Genomic DNA, 8,934 nt, shown 5'->3' on the forward strand with positions numbered 1-8,934 from the left:
CCAGGATCCTTCTGGCCAAAGGGGAGGTCTTAGGCCTGGTTTCAAGCTCGCTCTGCTGCCAGAGCTCCAAGCCCAGCCAAAGATGCCATGAGACCGAAGAATAGGAAACAAAAGGGAAGTGAGAGAGGGAGCTCAGCCCCAGAGTCACCTTCGATGCTGGCCAAGCAGCAAAATGGTCCCTTGGGGTGTGAATCACCCCCTTGGATGACCCCCCCAGGCTCACAGAGTCAGTGGCCTTAAGAAGCCTTAAGGACCAGGCACAACCAAGGCTCATCAGCCTGGTGACTGGTATTGGGCTGCTTGAGCGTCATGGACATGTAGACTGTAAAGGCAGCATCAGATGTCGCCTAATTAAGATAGACCCCAGGGATTCTGCGACCCATGGAGTCCTGCCCTGGGGGGCCTAGTGATGGATACCAATGATTCTTACAGGACTTTCAGGGAACAGGAAAATATGATTCTGCAAGCAGAAAGATAAGGTGCAATAAAAGCCATCACTGAAGTACCGTTAATACATTTAGACAGCCCTGGGCAATGGAAAGACACTAAGGGTCCAAATTCTATTACTGAAACAATAAATGGGCATCTCAGGCTTGGAAAAAAAGCTTTCAGCGACTGGACTAAAATGCTAGAAGTCCTGGGGACAGGCTTAGGCAGGAGCCAGATCAGCCTTCCAATTGCTCAGGTGGTGAGGAGGAGCCCAGGGGGAGGAGCAGCTGATGGTATCGCCAGACGAAGTAAAATGCCCCAGACCCAAGCATGAACTGCAGCTCCTGAAATGCTGGACCCTTTTAGCTCAAAGCTCTGCTTCCCCCAATAAGTGTTGCAGAATACTGGTCCCAGGAAATGCTAGCCAATAAGGTCTCAGCCCCAGTGGAAACTGCCACTTAGCAGAAACCAGAAGCCCTGTTACTAAGCTCTGAGACTGCTAAAATCATTGCAAAACAGCCTCCTCCCCTTCCTAGGAGCCGAATCAGAGTGGGGATGCAACAGAATATGCCAGAAGAAACTGAAACCTGTGAGAAGTTCAAATCCAAGATGGACCCAGCATAATAATAAATAATAGGACTGATAGTCAACTGGGGTGCACCAGTACAGCCAAATGAATTATTAAAATATTGAAATACCTTTATAACAGTTGATAAATAGTGCAGCCCTGAGTCCCTGAGTGCCTCTCCATGGCCCCAGATGCCCTGGCACCTCCACTGTGAACCCTCCTTCTTCCCCCAACCCAGCAAAAGGGTCCTCTAAGCCTTGGCATTCTGATCAGCATCCACTGTGTGGTAGTGCTCTGGCCATACTGGTTCAGAGAGGTAAAGTAACTTGCTCAAAGTCACCCAGCTCATAAGTGGCAGTGCTGGGACTCGCACTTATGTCTGATAGCACGAGCTAGGCTCTTAACCATTGTTTTAGTTTGCTAGCTGCTGGAATGCAATATACCAGAAATGGAATGGCTTTAAAATAGGGAAATTTAATCAGATGCTAGTTTACAGTGCTAAGGCTGAGAAAATGTTCCAATTAAAACAAGTCTATAGAAATGTCCAATTTAAGGCATCCGGGGAAAGATACCTTGGTTCAAAGAAGGCCAACGACATTCAGCGTTTCTCTCGCAGCTGGAAGGGCACATGGCGAACATGGCGGCATCTGCTGGCTTTCTTTTGGGTCTCCCAAAAGGGGAACTCTCTCCAAAATGTTTCCTCTTTTAAAGGATTCCAGCAAGCAACTCCGCCTTCAGTGGGTGGAGACGCACCTCCATGGAAATCATCTAATCAAAAGTTACCACCCACAACTGGGTGGGTCACATCCTCATAGAAACAATCAAAATGCTCCCACCCAGCAATACTGAATGAGGATCAAAGGGCGTGGCTTTTCTGGGGTCCACCACAGAGTCAGACCGGCACAACCGTTATGCAATACTTCATAAGTGCGTGGAGGTGGCAAGAGAAGCTTCATTTTGAGGTCTTCACCAAAGGATTTATCCGACAGTGTCAGTGAACACATTCGTCTCCTGCATGTTGAAAGGCTGTGATACATTTGAATGGGTACATTGTAATTATCGTTTCCTAAATAGCTAAACGTAATTTAAATTAGAGACAAACATTTGCAGACCCCGTGAAGCACCTCCAAAAAACCCCAAGTTCTGTGGAACCCAGTTCAAAGACCCCCAAATTGGGCTAATGCAGAGTGGCAAACTACAGCCTCATGGACCAAATCTCACCCACTGCCTGGTATTGTAAAGGAAGTTTTTTTTTTTAGGAGCAAAGCCATGCCCATTTGGTTACATATTGTCTATGGCTCTTTTTGCATTACAGCGGCAAAGCTGAGTGGTTGCAATGGAGACAGCAAAGCCAAAAATATTGATTATGTTGTTCTTAACCAAAAAAGTTTGCTGACCCCTGGAATAAACAAACATCTGCCCACTCTTCAGTGGGTGGAGCAGGTCACATCCGCCTAAGCATTCGGGGGCAGAGGCTGGCTCCACTGCCAGAGGGTGGAAGGTGGGACCCATCTGTGAGCACCACTGAGACTGCAGAGAACCATAGGCACTAGCCAAGTACCTGAAGTTAAGTGCAGCAGACTCTTGGCTTTAAGATTTAAAATTGCAAGTTTGTGACTATTTTCAAGTGACCCATGGCCGGTTGTAATTTGCGATTTTGTTGAAGAATGACTTTGACTTGAGTGTGCCCTCCCAAGCGGATGGATAGGGAACAGGACCTTTGGCTGGGGGTGAGCCAGCTGGCTGTCCACCGTCCGCTTCTCAGTGTGGCCTTGTTGTTCTCTACTCATCATTGCCCGTGTGGTACCTCTTGTGAAGTGCTGAGTGCTGGTAGATGGATGAGCATTGTTTTGAGTAAGGTGCAGTGCCCAGTATTGACTCCAGCAGTTCAGACCTAAGAAATCATTCTTACTATTCTGTGGAAGCGAGAACGAGCTGTTTGTGAAGAGGGTCCCAGCAAGGGCTTCAGCATTACTGATCAGGCGAGAGATGAAAACTCCAGTAAAAGTTGGATTGGCTGTTTCTTGGTGGTGTCAGGGTGTGAGCAACAAACACAAACCCTCATGATGGAATTGTGAACCAGGAAAAAATTTAGGGCTATAGACAGATGCCAGGATCCACTGCAAGAATGGAAGGTGTGGACTCCATCCCTCCTATCCATGGCTGTACTCTTCCTTCTAAGCCCTTACTTGGCTTCAGAATCCTTCTCAACCCAGCATTCCAGGCAGCCTCTTCCAGTGGGTTGGAATTGGCACAAAAGATGAAACCTAGTTTGCCACCTCTACTGCTGCTGGGTATCAATTTCCAGGAGGCACCAGGTCTTGGATGTTCATTCCGTGACGCTGCAATGCAACTTTGAGGATTCTAGAGTCTCACCTCACTAGGATGGAACACATGGAGGCAGGAGAATGGTGCCCTGTGTTTGGAGGCTTTCTTGGCAAGGATTCTTGAGAGGCAGCACCCTGGATTTTACCCCGTCCTGAAGCAAAGTACAAATCCCTCCTTCCAGCAGGTGGCACTGCAGGCTAGCGCTCAGCTGCTGACCCTAGTAGATGGTTGTACTCACTGGCTTACTTTTCCATCCTTCCGTGCTGCACATGGAAGGTGGTGTGCTGGACTCTCTCCCAGGTAGCTCTAGCCAGCCGAAAAAGTCTTTAGGTGCTCTGAAAACGTTTGCTAAATGTACCCGTGTGACTAGCTGATTGTTCTTGCCGATAACCACTGTGAACATTTGTATGGACGCACACATGAGTATGTGCAAGTAAATTAAAATCGGGTGGGTGTATGTGCTCATGTGGGCATGTGTAATGGGTCATGAATCTCTGCCGAGCACTCTGTGTGTGAATGTGCATGTGTGTGTACACCTGAGTATTTGTGTGTATGGGATGTATTTGTGTGTATGGTACGGTTTATCTCTAAACTGAGGATTCTGGTCCCCACATAACCAACCACTAACCCTGCTTCATGGGACTAATTCTGGCTGTTCTCATAATCTCATGGGCATTTGCACATGGGAAACGGGGGTGGGGGGTTGGGTAGAGGGCTTTGAGATAAGCCCCTTAATCTTTCTTTCTTTGCAGCTTCTAGCCTCTGGCAAAGAAAGGCTTGACTCTTACCCCTTTGCCCACCATTCCCAACCCCTCCAGTCCTGGGAAAAAAGTGATAGGAACTATGCCAGGATACCCCACTTATCTGCATCTGTCTCACCATCTCTACCTGTTTCTTACTTCCCCCTGACAGTCCCAGGGCCCAACATGTACAGTTGGGCAGATTGTGCACTGTACAAATCTAGAGGGAGCCATTCACACCATGATATAAACGATACCTCCCAGGCAACTGCATAATCTGCCGACTGTGCACAGCTGCCCTGGTCATCTCATGGCCATGGATAGAAAGGCTGCTTTCCTCCCTGCCCTGCTGGCCCAGCCCAGTCTAGGCTGAGAGTCCTTCCTCTGCTTGAGTATCCTAGCATGGGCCAGAAATGACTTACCCTTGGTCTTGATTGGGAAGTATCTCCCTGATGGGCTAGTCCCCAGAGGCCTTTGTGATTCAATTTGTGAAAGTGAAATATGGCTGGAAACATTTCAATTGCTCATTTTTGTTAAATGAAACGTCCTGCAAAGGCAAGCCAAAGCTCTGTAGGCTGGGGTTACAGGCTCCCACGTTCATGGCCTGCAGGCGAAAGGTACCTTCTGTTACAAACTGTTCGAGTGGCAGATGTTAGGGTCAAAGTCTTGAGGCTAGATCTGTGGCTGCTACCAGGCAGAGAATCTTTCAGGTCACCACAGACTGGGTGCCTGGGCGCCTGGGCCAGGGGTCACAAACCCCATGCCAACAAGGGCCAGGCCGGAAATAAATGAGCAAGAGGGCCAGGCAGAGTCTTCAGTGAAATGGAGGACACATGCCCTGTTGTCTGAACGGTTGTTGATATGTGGGAATGTGGGCAGGGTTGCCAGATATTCCACCCTGTTTTTTTTCAAGAGAAGCTGGAAATCTGGATTTTTAAATATTGGCAACTGTTTCAAATTTAGAAAACACTGTGCAGGCCAAAGAAAACACATCTATAGGCTAAATCCAGCCCTCGAGTCTGCAACCTCTGGCCCAGGCCCTGCACGGTGGGTATTTTAGACCTGAGTAACTAAGGGTGTGGGGGTGATAAGCTCAGACTCACCAAGTTTGGGATCTGTAAGAGACCTTAGGGGTGACCTAGTTCAGCCCTCGTGTGTTTTAAACTGTGTACATAAAAACATCTTCATTAACTTGATAACACACATATTCTTAACTTTGGGTTGTTACTTAAAAGCATCTCACCAACCCCGATGTAGATCTAGGATAAAAGTTGAAACCTCTGTACGTAAATTGCACACATGCATCTTTACCTGTCAGAAGCCCTATTTTATATTTGCTTTATCATATCTCTACTTTATTTTTGCAAACATGGGCTGCTCCAGTCTTCCTTATAACCTAACTTCTCTAGGTTGCTTTTGATGGTGAATCCCCTAAGTGCCTCCTTCAATGGTTGGAGTATGGGCTTCTTCATCTCCTTCTGGGGATATGACTGCCCCTGCTCCCCCGGCTTTGCCCCCTCAGCCTGCAGTTAGCACTCCACACGGCTCTAGCTCTTTCTAACTTGGGGCAGCATTCGCCCAAGTCACGTGATCAAGGGTGCTATGTGCTTGTCCACGTGGATCCCTCTCCCTCCTCATGCTTGTCCTAGACTTTAATTTTACAACATGAGTTTCTGTTTCTTAAAAGCCATTCAAATAAATAGAATTGGTCTTTAATACATTTATATTGTGCTGTTTCTGTCCCACGATTGGCTTACGGCGCCCTCAAGAAATGCTGGTGGGGATGTATGTAGTGGTCAGGCCTGAGACCAGTTCCACCCATCAATGTCAGGGTCTCTCTGTAGACCCTCTCCCCCAACATGAAGACCACTCCTGAGGGAGATCCTGCCGTGGAGGCAAATTTCCCCCATCAGTGCTCCTGACATGGACTCAGAGTTCCCATCTGGGATTGGAGTGGAGGAAGAAGAGAAGATGAAAAAGGATATAAATGGGGGAGAATGGGTGTAACTCACACTCCAGCTCCAGCCCTCACTTATTCCTGAATCTCAGCACCCCCAGCCCAACTTCAGACCAATACATGACAAGCCAAGCCCTCTGTTCTATTCTGTCCATTACCCTCGTTTCTCCTGTCCACCACCCTGCCCTTCTATCTGCTGAGACCTTGTCAAGGCTCATCTCCAATGCAATGTGCTCAACCAGGCTCGCTCGAAACTGTATCATGTGGGACAGAGCACTTCCTCCCTCGAACAATATTTATGTCCAAGGCTGCTTCTCCCATACCCCAAAGGACTACTTCCAACTTCTCGTTGGCATCCCCTAACCCTCAGTAGGTGGCAATAAACATGCCTATGGTTGAATGATTGAATTCAGGGCTGATAAGACTGGGCCAGTTGTCTGCAGCCAGTGTCATTTCCGAACTGGCTGTAAAATACTTTGAATATCTTTCCTAAAAAATCATCAAAGGATCACCAATGCCTTATCTGGGTAGGAAACCAAAGGCGTGGGAATTTTGTCGTGTATTAGTTACATATTGCTGTTTAATAAATTACCACAAAACGTGGCAGCTTAAAACAACAAGTGTTTATTATTTCATAGTGGGTGGAATCCAGCAGTGGCTTAACTGGGGGGTTCACAAGGTTGTCGTCATGCTGTCAGCTGGGGCAATGTGTGGCTGAAGGCTTGACTGGGACTAGAGGATCTGCTTCCAAGATGGTATACTCACGAGGCTGTGGGCAGTTGGCCTCTGTTCCTGGATGTGCTCCCAAGTTGGAGGGTTGCATGGATATGCTCCAAACTCTGCTGCTGGCTTCCCCCAGAGTGAGTGATCCAAGGAAGGCAAGGCAGAAGCCAACTGTCTTTTGTGATCTAGCCTCGGAAGTGCCATATCATCACTTCTGCTTTACTCTGTTGGACACAGACCAAACCTGACACAGTGTGGGAGAGGATTACACAAAGACACGAATACCAGGAAGTGGAGATCATCAAGGGCCATCTTGGACGTTAGCTACCACATATGATTATGCCCCCAACAGCCTCAAATAACCAGGGACCTCCAAGCTTATCTTAAGCATCCCCCTGCCTCTAGGCAAGACTAGACTCCAATGTGCCTCCTTGATTCTCCAACCTGAAGCCCCCTATCTTCCTATCCACCACCCACCAGCTACTAGAAAGGGGAGAAATATGACTCCTCATCCACTTCCATCCTCACACCCTCTGCCCAGCAAATTACTTCAGGGTCCCTGGGGGTCACCCACTTGGGGACGTCATGGAAACTTTGTGTTCTGTGATGTCTTGGTCTCACTGTGAAGTTTGTATAATGTCCCAAAGGCCAGTGGTACCAGAGCTATTTACACTGGTTTGTGGCCAATGGACCATGTCTATTGTGAGGGAAAGGGCAGGATTGGGGGTGGGGGTGGTGGCCCAACACCCTTTCTTTCCCAGTCCTTGGGTGAACAGAGCTGGCCCTCTGGTATCCCAACTGAATCATCTCCTTTCTCACAGTCTTGGACTGGATTCGAGAGTGAAAAAAATCATGATATGGTAAAGATGTGACTGTGGCTTGGAACATGAAAAAAGGAAGGAACAAGAGGTTGGAGAAATCACGAACATAATTCTTTTCTTTTGTGCCCTTCCTTTTCCACTGACAGAGCTCTTCCATGACCTAAGAACTACATGTTCTCTTTATTTTTCTTCTTGTTCTTTTCCTTTGTTTTTTTCTGTGCTTGTTAGTGGTCTGTTTTACTTCACGATGTTATTTTTAAGAATGATTTTAATAAGCAGATGACTGGAGGAGGAAAATTGCAAATTCACATCATAATAGTGAATAGAATAGGCTCTGTTCTCAGCATTTTACACAAATCCAGTCCTTTAATCCCCACAACAACCCTATGAAATAGGTACTGTTACTATCACAGATGAGGAAACCGGGGCTCGGAGAGGTAAAGTAACTCACCCAAGGTCCACGGCTAGTAAATGGGAGAGCTTGATTTAAACTCAAATTATCTGGTTCCAGAACATGTATCTCAAGTGCTAGGCTATACTTCCCTTTCTCATATAAATATTTAAGGTAAAATGCACAGAGGGAATTTTAAGCTTACATTAAGTTAGTTTGAACTCTACTCCCCAAAACCTCAGAGGTAATAAAGATTGGGGGTTTTTTTGTTTTGTTTTGTTTTGTTTTTGCTATTTGGGTTTCTCCAGAGTAATAGTTTTTAATGAGCACCTCTGTAAGAAGCAGAGCCATCTTCATAGAAACAAAAATACTCGTTTCCCTCCCCCCATTTTTTAAAATCAAATTTGTCAAGCTTTATTTATTTATTTTCATACCATGTAATCACCCAAAGTGTACAATCAATGGTTCACAATATCATCATATAACTGTGCATTTATTGTCACAATCAACTTTTTTTTCTTTTTTGTGAAAAATAACATACATACAAAAAAGCAATAAATTTCAAAGCACATCGAACAATTAGTTGTAGAACAGATTTCAGAGTTTGTTATGGGTTGTAATTCCACAATTTTAGGTTTTTACTTCTAGCTGCTCGAAGATACTGGAAACTAAAAAATACATAAATATAATGATTCAACGATCATACTCATTTGTTAAACCCTACCTTCTCAGTATAACTCCACATGAACTTTTATCTTTAGGGGTATTTGGACTATGCCCATTCTAACTTTTTCATGTTGGAAGGGGCTGTGGATAATATGGGGTAGGGAAATGAAATTAGTTGATGTTCTGGAGAGGCTGGGCCCTCTGCATTTTAGGACTTCTCTGGTCCAGAGAACCATCTGGAAGTTGTAGGTTTCTGGAAAGTTACCCTAGTTCATGGAACCTTTGTAGACTCTTATATAAAACCCTAAGTG

The sequence above is a fragment of the Tamandua tetradactyla genome, chromosome 2 (genome assembly GCF_023851605.1).
Source record: "Tamandua tetradactyla isolate mTamTet1 chromosome 2, mTamTet1.pri, whole genome shotgun sequence".
NCBI lineage: Eukaryota > Metazoa > Chordata > Mammalia > Pilosa > Myrmecophagidae > Tamandua > Tamandua tetradactyla.